The sequence below is a fragment of the Procambarus clarkii genome, chromosome 71, assembly GCF_040958095.1.
Source record: "Procambarus clarkii isolate CNS0578487 chromosome 71, FALCON_Pclarkii_2.0, whole genome shotgun sequence".
NCBI classification, from domain to species: Eukaryota; Metazoa; Arthropoda; class Malacostraca; order Decapoda; family Cambaridae; genus Procambarus; species Procambarus clarkii.
The window spans coordinates 19,497,373-19,510,024 of NC_091220.1; the positions used below are offsets into that span (position 1 = coordinate 19,497,373).

General features: G+C 39.8%; 1 long non-coding RNA gene across 7 annotated transcripts in view; it reads right to left on the reverse strand.

The window, feature by feature from the left end:
• Window positions 1–1,555: 1,555 nt before the first annotated feature.
• Window positions 1,556–12,652, reverse strand: part of LOC123745689 (uncharacterized) — a 165,931-nt gene continuing 154,834 nt past the window's right edge. For 2 of the 7 annotated variants that reach the window (XR_006771383.2, XR_006771385.2), the window contains 3 exons: window positions 9,821–9,953; window positions 7,697–8,222; window positions 6,271–6,643 (listed from right to left, as the gene is read on the reverse strand). This is a non-coding gene — a long non-coding RNA (uncharacterized lncRNA). Of the gene's footprint in view, window positions 3,057–6,270; window positions 6,644–7,696; window positions 8,223–9,820; window positions 9,954–10,236; window positions 10,337–12,652 lie in introns of those variants that run through there. The other 5 variants (XR_011224340.1, XR_011224341.1, XR_006771384.2 and 2 more) reach the window with 5 other exon arrangements.

The following is a 12,652-nucleotide window of genomic DNA, read 5'->3' on the forward strand; positions in this document are numbered from 1 at the left end:
AAGATTATTCAATATTGAGGATTAATCTTCAATATTGAAGAATATTCTTCAATATTGAAGAATATTCTTCAATATTGAAGAATATTCTTCAATATAGAAGAATATTCTTCAATATTGAAGAATATTCTTCAATATTGAAGAATATTCTTCAATATTGAAGAATATTATTCAATATTGAAGAATATTCTTCTATATTGAAGAATAATCCTCAATATTGAAGAATATTCTTCAATATTGAGGATTAATCTTCAATATTGAAGAATAATCTTCAATATTGAAGAATATTCTTCAATATTGAAGAATATTCTTCAATATTGAAGAATATTCTTCAATATTGAAGAATATTCTTCAATATTGAAGAATAAATATTCTTCAATATTGAAGAATATTCTTCAATATTGAAGAATAATCTTCAATATTCAAGAATATTCTTCAATATTCAAGAATATTCTTCAATATTCAAGAATATTCTTCAATATTCAAGAATATTCTTCAATATTCAAGAATATTCTTCAATATTGAAGAATATTCTTCTATATTGAAGAATATTCTTCTATATTGAAGAATATTCTTCAATATTGAAGAATATTCTTCTATATTGAAGAATAATCTTCAATATTGAAGAATATTCTTCAATATTGAAGAATATTCTTCAATATTGAAGAATATTATTCAATATTGAAGAATATTCTTCTATATTGAAGAATAATCCTCAATATTGAAGAATATTCTTCAATATTGAGGATTAATCTTCAATATTGAAGAATAATCTTCAATATTGAAGAATATTCTTCAATATTGAAGAATATTCTTCAATATTGAAGAATATTCTTCAATATTGAAGAATATTCTTCAATATTGAAGAATATTCTTCAATATTGAAGAATAAATATTCTTCAATATTGAAGAATATTCTTCAATATTGAAGAATAATCTTCAATATTCAAGAATATTCTTCAATATTCAAGAATATTCTTCAATATTCAAGAATATTCTTCAATATTCAAGAATATTCTTCAATATTCAAGAATATTCTTCAATATTGAAGAATATTCTTCTATATTGAAGAATATTCTTCTATATTGAAGAATATTCTTCAATATTGAAGAATATTCTTCTATATTGAAGAATAATCTTCAATATTGAAGAATATTCTTCAATATTGAAGAATAATATTGAAGAATATTCTTCAATATTGAAGAATATTCTTCAATATTGAGGATTATTCTTCAATATTGAATAATATTCTTCAATATTGAGGATTATTCTTCAATATTGAAGAATATTCTTCAATATTGAAGAATATTCTTCAATATTGAAGAATAATCCTCAATATTGAAGAATATTCTTCAATATTGAAGAATAATCCTCAATATTGAAGAATATTATTCAATATTGAAGAATATTCTTCAATATTGAAGAATATTCTTCAATATTGAAGAATATTCTTGAATATTGAAGAATATTCTTCAATATTGAAGAATATTCTTCAATATTGAAGATTATTCTTCAATATTGAAGATTATTCTTCAATAATAATAACACAACAGCAACATTCAATTCAAGTATGTTTATTCAGACACGAACAAATACATCTGATAAGAGTAGTTTAGGGTATTTCTACTCACCTCTACTTCAAGAGCCTCACACAGTACAAATACAATATTCAAATTTAACATTTCACGTTAATATAGTACTAAGAGTATAATACTCTACATGCACCGCACTCAATTTGAACCCATTAACCCTCAAAGATAATATTCTCACTAGACTTTCTTCCATGTTTTATTATTAAACATTCTTGGCCCTGTCCGTCACATTCGATTTTTTCTCACACAGACTCCCAACACACTAACTATTGTGCAAGTCAGCAGAAACAAAAAATGTTACAATCATCAAAGGTATTATTAGCAGAAACGTCAGGACCTCAAAGAGCATAGATGTTGTGCAGTGAAGGGACGACGGCGGGTATTTCGAGCGTAGCGTAGTGGAGCTGTGTAGGACTGAGGGGGGAAAACCGGGAACGATGGCTTAAATGTGCGCCACGATACAGTTAGCTGGTGCAAGCGTAGCGTCTGTTGCCCAGGCCGAAGGCAGGCGTAGAAGGCGAGGGAGAAGAGCGCTGGGTAGCAGGTCTTCTCGTAAGTCCACCGGCAGGGCCCCCAGTAGTCGATGCAGTACATGTCTGGTAACGGGCAATCGTCGTGCGGGGACCCGTTGTGCCTTGTTGCGCGCTCCCTTAAGTAGTTGTGTGACTACGAACTGCCGAGTAGGATCCTCCCTACCATGCAGCTTAAACATGAAGGAGATTGCCGCAAGGCAGGCGCTGAGAGAGCGGAAAGCCAAACCTCGGGACAACAGCGACTGCAGGAAGTTCCCCAGTGTCCTGGACGAGGCCTTGAAGGGACACTCCCGCCCCCTCTTGTTCGATACATACGCCACGTACTCCGGTCACTTATGTTGATACGCTCGCCGTGTCGCGGGCTGCAGGGAGTCGAGCAGCGTCCTTACAGTTTCAGGGTGAACTTGCAGGGCAGGAGGTGCTGCGGGATTGCGGTTGGCTTCTCAGAGAGTCCTGCGTCTCGCAGGAACGAGGGCGGCACTACCGTTGGAGGACGTGCTGGAACACCTGTGTCGCCGCCGTGTCGCGTGTCTCCTCGCCCTTGACGGCCCACACAGTGGGGGGGTGGGGGGGGGGGTTTGGGACCTGTGCGTGTAGGGCCGTTCGTGAGGACCTCCATGTCGCCCGCTCCGCCGGGGTTCCAAGTCTGCCCTCGCATCGAATCGGAGGGGGGGGGGGGGGGGGGCCTCCGAGCCTGAGCAATGAGCGTCTGCAGCGTTGCCCAGTCGGCGCCCGCCCCCCCTGGCCACGCCGGTTATGCGTGCATCGTGGATGTGGTCGCCGTCCCAGTCAGAGCCAGCCGAAGAGGCCTCCGAGGAGGAGGCGAAGCGAGCTGGTTTCACCCTGGCCGGTTGCGCCCATTCGTCCCTGTCCTCGTCTTGACGCCGCCCTTGTCTTCTTCACCGCGGGGGGTGCGTGGCCCGGCATCCCCTTACTGTGGAGAGGGCAAAATATAAGCGGCCGGCCACGTCAGGACAGGAAAGAAAGAAAGAAAGAGAGAGAGAGAATAAATAAAACAGACACATTAAAGAACTTGAGACATGACATACCATAACCATAAGTAAACTGAAAGCAGTAACATAAATAACGCGTAAATAAAATACAACGAAAAGTAACAGGAACCAAAAAAAGACATAAGTAAAAACAAACGATAACTAAATAAATAAGCGCAAAGTGAACAGAGAAAACAGAATAAGGACAGAACTAATAACTGAAATAAAGGAATCAATAACGAACAAACTAACAAAATATTTAAAACTAATGAAAGGGTAGCAGTGAAACAGGGAGGGGGGGGGGGGAACAAACATATTACTTAAGTGAAAACGGAGAAAGACGATTAATTATTTGGTCTGAAATGCCATCTAATTCATCTGTCTGGTAAACCAGACATTTTATTTCGTGATTACTTTATTGTGTCATTTGGTTTTGTAACTCTTATATGATACTGATGCTAACCTCTGCGGCCACACTTACACAGGTACTTACGAACGTCTACATATTTCAGCAATCTATTAAACAGTTTACAAGCATGAAAACTTCCCATTCAACTGTTGTTATTGTTATAAAAGCCTCCTGGTGTTTCGGAGCTCATTAACTATTCGTTTACAAATATTAAAGCCGCCTAAGCTTCACAAAACCTCTATACGTTCGTAAGTGCTTGCATAACGTGTTCCATTATCTACCCTACCGAGTAAACCTATACTCGCTCCATTATCTCATCTTAATGGCTTAACTAATTACACAACCTATAATCCTATCCCTATTTACAGGTAACGGTTTTCCACCCTCCTATCTGTCAGGTCTAGTAACCGTATAAAAGCCAGCGATTTCACAATAGCAAAACAGTACAATCTCCAGTCAAGAATGTAGTACTCTGTGTAGGCAGTTCTAATCAACCCAAAGACGCTACAGGTTCGACACAAAGCAGGCAGCACACTACGATCTCATCCACCTAAAATGCTCTCCCACATACAGCTCCGAGACTCCTCCCACACTCGGCTCTGCTCCAGGCTTGGTCTCAACGTCTACGACACTGCTGTATCCAGGACTACTAAATAAATATGAAACTCACTAAACCCTATGTATCTAATCAACGTAACATAAACGTACGTTACATACACAATTACATTTAATGTTCCTATTTTTCGGATGGGACCATCACTATAGTGTGGAGGAACATCTTGGACACGGGGGAGATACCAGATGAACTTAAAGTAGCAGACATAGCCCCTCTACACAAGGGACGGACCAAAGCATTGGCAAAAAACTATACACAGCTTGCACTAACATCGCGCATCATAAAAGTATGAGAGTGATTAGGAGTCAGGTCACCAATTTCATTGACACCAATGACCTTCACAACCCAGGCCAACATGGATTTCGAGCGGGAAGATCGTGCCTCTCAAAGCTACTTGAGCACTATCACAGTCACTGAGGCATTAGAAGAAAATCAGAATGCTGATGTGATATACACGGACTTCGAAAAGCCGTTCGATAAATGTGACCATGGCGTGATAGCACACAAAATGAAGTCAATGGGAATAACCGGTAAACTAGGTCGCTGGATAATCAGTTTTCTGTCAAACAGGACTCACCGAGTAACTGTCAACCATATAAAATCTAGTCAAAGTGCAGTGAAAAGCTCTGTACCTCAGGGTACAGTCCTTGCACCGCTGCTTTTCCTTATGAGAATATCAGATATAGACAAAAATACAACTCACAGCTTCGTATCATTCTTTGCAGACGACACAAAAATCATTAGCAACATTACCTCGGCTGAGGACATTAAGTTTTTCAAAGCTGATATTAATAAACTTTTCGACTGGCCATCAGAAAATAACATGATGTTTAACAGTGATAAATTCAAGGTACTCAGGTACGGTAAAAATGAGGACCTTAAACATAATACAAACTAAAAAACACAATCAAATGTACCCATAGTAGGAAAACACCATGTAAAGGATTTGGGATTAATAATGTCTGACGACCTAACGTTTAAGGAGCATAACCAACCAAATATTGCGACAGGCAGAAAAATGATAACATGAATTACGAGAACTTTCACATCCAGGGATCACATCACAATGGTTGTACTCTTCAAGTAACTTGTGTTGTCCCGTCTTCAGTACTCACTTCCCCCATCAGAGCAGGAGACATTGCTGAAATAGAGGGAATACAGAGAACATACGGCACGCATAGATGCAATAAAGCACAAATTATTGGCATCGTCTCAAAGCCCTCCAAATGTACTCAATAGAAACAAGACGAGAGACATCAAATAATATACACCTCGAAGATACTGGAGGGCCAAGTACCAAACCTACACAGTAAAATAACAACGTACTGGAGTAAACGATATGAAACAAAATGTAAAATACAACCAGTGAAGAGCAGGTGCGCCATAGGCACAATCAGAGAACACTATGAACATCAGAGGTCCGCGGTTGCTCAACGTCCTCCCTGCGAGCATAAGAAATATTGCCGGAACAACCGTAGACATCTTCAAGAGGAAACTAGATTTATTCCTCCAACGAGTGCCGGACAAACCGGGCTGTGGTGGGTATGTGGGCCTGCGGCCCGCTCCAAGCAACAGCCATTGGACCAAACTCTCACAAGTCAAGCCTGGCCTCGGGCCGGGCTTCGGGAGTACAAGAACTCCCAGAACCCCATCAACCAGGTATCACAGCATTTGGCCATCAGATGAGGCCACTGGAATGGTGGGGGTAGGACAAGGGAATGCTGGAGTTGACAAAGGGAAGAGGGAGTGAGGAGTGGTTCGGAGGAGGAGGGTACCGGGGAAGGTTGCTGTGGCTCAGCAACGCGTGGCCGGGTACAGCCAGTATATGGCTGTAGTATTGAAGAATATTCTACAATAACAATTTCGGAGCTAAGCGACCTCGTGGTTGCACAGCCCATAGCAGCTGTGACTACCTGAGCAACGTTAACAACAAAAACATGCATATCTTTCAGCCTGGATCAAACCGTCAACATTACGACTACGATTCTACAATTCTGTCCATTCACACCTCAAGCCCCCATGTTACTATTATTCTATTAACATTATATATTATAGTTTACCATTTCCATGCGCGTTACTAACGTACAAAACTATTACCACAAATTCAGGCGAAGGCAAGTGATCACACTCATTATGAAACTACAGTTTATTACATACAGCAGCTTAACTGCAAGTATGGCACGGCAACCACTGCAGTGATCCCACGGTCACTGCATGGATTTTCAAATCTTTTTCATGTAGATGACTGAAGATGGAAGAACACTTTCTTCATTCAAGAACCCCTTGTTTCTGGTGAATGTCAAATGAAGATAAGGTGAGGGCACAACTCTCTGGCGATGTTTCCCTTACTCACGGTGTGGTCGCGTGATCCTCGTCTTTAATCTTTCGTCCACCTACTACGGAAGCACAGCCACAGTTCAAAATCCACTGGTGATTTTGCCACGCGCTGTTCCACGCTCGGATTCGCTCTACCAATCAACCATGATGCTTATCTCTCCAATCGGCTAAAAACAAAAGATTATGCATATTAGGTTTTATTTACCCTTTGAACTAACATTTTAATTAACATCTTAACTTAAAATGCCATCTTCGCATTTATTATTTCACCATTCCTTACCCTATCTAATACACGAGTTACTAAAATATTTTCACTGCACAAATACAAAACTTTAACCAATTTCTATATGTTATTGTCTTTTACAGTCAAACTAAATTCACGTCTCCTTTACATTTATATCTATTACCAATTTTACTTCATTTCCCTAACGTTTCCCATATATTACAAACTTGTTATTAGTTTGGCATTCTAGGGGATAAAATATGTATATATAAATAAAAGGTACATTGGGTTTGTTAGAATACATAGCATAGTATTTACACTTTTAAGGCCATTAGTACGCGCAGCCTTTTGGCCAGCTCCTTAATCTAAGATCATTTTAAGTACGTAAATTCTAGCGGAATTAATATTATTTTTGCAATGTATCAAACAAAACATGAGATTAGAGATATTAGTAGGTACAGGTATATTAAACCACAGTGGTATATTCAACCTCAGATTGCATTGACAGCTTGATTGCTAATTTATACTAACATTAATAGCCACCATACAGCAAATTTAAAGCACATAAGACACCAATGATCACAATGGTCAAGTTTTTATGCATTCGGTACATGATTAGGAGATTGGGTACCAATACATACAGTGCAATTTTAAAGCAACAATGTTGAAAACTATGAAAATGCAATTAGGTACTTTTTACTTTGAATATTTACTTATGATTCCCTACAACTATCTATTCCTTTATGATTCAACAATTCCCCCACAATATTTCTACATCAACTATATATCCCCTTCCTTGACCAGAACACATTTACTGCCCTCTGTAAGGACTCGCCTTCTAGGCGAGTCCCTCCTATTTCTCTATATTATAGACTCCACCTTAATAGCAATCCACATTAATAACCATTCAAAACACTGGATATCTAATAACCATCAAATTACATCCTCGACGATTATGCACTATAAACATTTACTAGCAAATTTAATTCTTTCGTACCTTGTATGGAAGAGTGAAACTTGATCCTTCAACAGCTGGAGGTTGTCCCTAGAGTAACCACACAGGATGGTACCAACGTCATCCACCTCTAGGGTAGTCAAGCGTGTCAACTGCGAAACTATATTCTATTCAGCATTCTGAACATTCATATACGATAAACATTCCTTATCACCATTAATATCTCAAATACACGGCCATGCACTGTTCTAAAAACGAGACAGCTTGGGAAGCAGGTGCCTCATGGGCCAGTTTTGAAATGGGACATGCACTGGGTTATGAAACCAAGCGCCACTCCACCTGCAGAATGATATTTACTATTACTTGGATTTCAGTTTTATGGACTACGTAACTAAATTCTTTTAGGAAGATGTGTTGAAATGAACATATCACACTCGCCTGCAGGTCACAGCCTCTTCCGTTACTCTGCAGTGTGGCGTTGGTTGGCCTCCACACATGCTGCTACATCATAAATAGATAATTCACCATTGCTCTGTTTCGCCCAGCCCGCACCTCTCCACACGCTCATCTGCAGGAAATAATGCAGATCAGCATCAATTTAACTTTCACAACAATTATTAAGGGCTATAACCATCTATGATTACTATAGTACAAACTCCTTACACAATTTTTTCTCCCATGCGAAATCATTTGCTCTAATATAATTGTATAATTCAACCTCTAACAATTTGTATATTACTTTGATAGATCTACCAACGTCTAACTCAGTTTAGATGAGGGAAAACTAATACATAGCAAAACATGTCTTGCACCTCGGATGAGTGCTAATTGGATTTTCAATACCATCAAAGCGCAGACATGACAATACCCTTCCCACACTCAAAACACCATGTCTGGTAGACCTACAATCCGAACCTAAACACGAGATTTACAATTCTTCGGCTTTCGTGATCGCGCATAATCATCCTCCCTCCCCCCAATCAGCGTCTGTTACAGTTCCAGCTGCACAACATTAACTGCCCAATAATTACCTACCACTAGTAATTGGGGTACCTATATCACCACAGTCTCCTTTCCCTGGAACATAATCAGCAAATATGTTCCTACTACACAATTCTCCATTAACACTGAAAAATCAAGTCCACACCATATACGTCCTACACAATGATAACCAACAGCTCTTACACCAATAGCTGAAGCTCAACCTTAACTTCAAAAGTGACTTTCACTTTTGCCTCGACCTACACTACTGGTGGAGCGCACGCTATCCCGCTCACTACACAATTACACCAATATCAACAACATAACCACCACCTACACACTCCCACGTCTACCGTCGCCACCCACCTACAGTAAACAAGAAATACCGTCACGAGGGTCACGTCTGCAGTTGAAATTAATCAGCCATTCGTCGCAAGTCAACCGGAACCTTCACATCCCCTACACGTATAAATTATATTGTTGAGCTGTATTTTTTATGAGCTCTTTGTCCTACGAAGGAGATCGCGCTTATTTCATGCTGTATAGTTAACATTAATGTTATTCTTCCAATGTTACTGCCATTAAACATTTACATATCACCTATGTACGTCAAACGACTCTGGGTCAATTTATGTCTACGTCCTTCGACGAGGACAGGAAGGCTACGTATTCTTCGTATTCTACGTAGTTTCCACCCCCCCCTACGTCAAATTATGTACCCAGGTAACCCGAACACTAAGGTGTGTGGAGGGGGGGGGGTGGAAACAGCACTTTTATCCAATTTTAAAGACTACACTGTACCCAGAGCCAGAGCGGCCAAAGTCTATCGACCGACTTATTCACTACTCTTAATCACCAAAGTGACCGGAAGCAACAGCACCATCCTCGATCAAATACTCTAACAAAACTTTTGTCTAACAAAACTTTTTACACAACTTAACCTATGTTACGGTAATTCATGTTTTCATATTTAAAACAAAACTGATGGGGGTCCTGATATGGCTGTAGTACTGAATGCTCAAACTTCCATTGCCCAAAGTAGGCTCCCAGTAATTAAATTTAAACGGGACGACCACATGATTAAAGAACCATAATTAATTACAATAAGGCGTTATTAGTGTATCCTAATACAATATTACTATGCCTCAAACTTTATTTACCTTGTGTCGGATAGGCCCATCATACCTTGGTAACTCAAGTAGCACATCTGGAACATCTCCCACCACCTTCTGCTCGGCAGGGTATGACTCCAATCATCGGTCCACCAGTGGTCCCATCACCACCTTCATATCTCAGGCACATTCGAGCTTCAAGACTGCTGGGGAACAAAATACAATACAATGTTACAAATCAATACAGTACGTAAACATTTATAACTATATTTTAGTACTGATTATGGGTCAGGACTAAAACATCTCGCTGTATATATAACCCCCAAACAGGAGGTATATACGCCAGCTATAAAATAATAAATATTTTTGCCCCTATGTGCGTTTTGACGGTGTACAGATTGACAGTGTAACCTAGGGGTCTGTCAGCCCTAGCGACCCCAAAGGGTAACGGGGTACCAGCTCAGAGTAACATCACGCCCTAACACTAACCTGCACACCTCTACTCGGCTAATTCTAGGGGCAAAATAACGTTCCGTTGCGCCTCAATCAGCAGGTGGACTCAATAGCCAATCACGTTTCTCATTTTCAGTTGACGTCACATTGTCGCAAGCTGTACTGTCATTGGTCGGCTCGACGTAATTGGATACCTTAGTAATTCATGACAGTTATTTTTTGAAACTCAAATATATAAACTCAAATGTATACCCAAAGTATGAGAAACATACATGTACCAAATGGATAAGAAATTATTAATTTTGATAGATTTTACCTACTTTAAGTTATCTGTTAGATAAAGGGCCTGCCCCAAACGCTGCGCGTACTAGTGGCTTTACAAGAGTGTAATTACTCTACTATGCTATGTATTCTCACAAACACAATGTACCTTCTGGTATATAAATCAATAAAGACATTTAATGTTTTACATTACACTCACAAATGATCATTTTCGATTACTTATTATTAAATAACTATTATTATAATTATTAAATAATAAGATTACTTATTCAAGCTGTATGTACAGTACAACACAGTACAGAATAGTACAGTACCGTAGACTACAGTTCCGTACGATACGATGCACTACAGTATACTGTACTGTATACATTACAATACAGTACAGTACCATACAGTACCGTACGATACAGTACAGTATAGGGCACAGTATTGTACAGTACAATACAGAACAGTACAGTACCGTAGAGTACACTACAGTACAAGGTACAGTACCCTGGAGTTCAGGCCTCGCCACTGTAGGGGGGGGGGGCAGTCGTCGCCACGTCTCGCGTTCCCAGTACTTGATAGCACTTTCTCTGTAACTAGCTGACATTGTATCTATAAGGTGTGAAGGACTGAAGATATGGTTTATGTAATAATCTAAGATGAGGTCTGGTAAAGACCTTTTGTGCCCTCTGTAATGCTTTGGCGCTACCGCTCACAGGATGAGTATGGGGTGCACAATAAACTAGCCGCCTTCGGCGCCAACAATCAAACCATTAGTTGTTGGGCGCTGCGAGGGGGTGGTGCGGCCTTATTATTATTATTCACATCTTTATTGACTAAATTAATTACAATTTTGCCTAATCTGAGGATTTTGATAGGTCTAATTAAAGTGAGGATAATGGTGGTATTCACTGTCACGCAGGACAGAGGGTCATACATAAGACAATAGGTCTAAACTGTAGGCTGAAGCACATATATATCATGGTTACAATCAATGTTTTAATGTATGGATATGTGAAAACAACTTTCTACTGTGCACTGCCACACAAGGGCAGGCATGGGTTCATAAGTGATGCAGCTTAGAAGTAATATAAATATAAATTGTTCTTCATTCGTTAAAATGGACAACCAATTTTTGGGTAAATTGTTAGGATGTCGTCCAGAACACCTGAGTCAATAAAATAGTTACACAGTTGGTGGTACAAGAGGCCAGGAGGTCTAAAGTCCTTTACGGTTTCACATTCATCACTATAGTGTTCTAGTGAATGCATTAAAGGTTTATCACAGAGTTTACAATCTGCATATTCTGGTAGTGGCTCAGCCTCACTAACCTGCCAGATGTGTCTATAGCCAAGGTGAATTCGCGCAATGACTACATCACATTGCCTAGTCCGGTTACTGTGCTGACCATACAAATACCTATTATTACAAAACTTGTCATAACTTTTAATACTGCAGCTTTCAGGTCTCTGGCCATTTCTTAGTTCTTCTAAATCTGATTTAATTTCTTTAATTTGTATGTTTCTAATAACTGCATTAGATAGTCCAAAGTCATAATCAATTCTTTCTTTCCTGCAAGCCTCATTGGCCAATTGATCTACAAAGTCATGTTTTCAAACTCAAACATGGGATGGGATCCACACAAATTTTATACAAGAGTTATTATCATTGGCAAAAATTACATTCCATTTAATATTACAAGCTACTTCCGACGTACATTGTGATGGGTTATTTAAGGACTGCAGAGCACTTTTAGAGTCACAGAATATCACTCCACCACCATTGAGCTTGAGTGACCGGCGTGTTAGCTCGCGGCATGGCGGCGGCTGGGAGTACGCCGATTCGCCGTGTAGATACTGTCAGGCTTCCTTTCTCAGCTCCTGTGGATTGGCTTCTCGTATTAGTCGCGTTACTGGACGTTTTGGATGTGAAGGTCGCCGATCTTCTAGGCCTGGAGAAACTTACGTATATGCGTGTGGCGGTGAAATTTGCCACGTCAGCCGGCTACCTGGATTTTGTACGCCACTACACTGATGTAGTGTAGCAAAATCGGGCAAAAATTCGCCACATTTTTGCCCGCTACCGGCGAAAATCGCGCGATTTTGGGCCTCTAGCAGCGAAAATCGCACGGTTTTTGCCCGCTAGTGGCAAAAATCGACCGATTTTCCCCGCTAGTGGCCAAAAA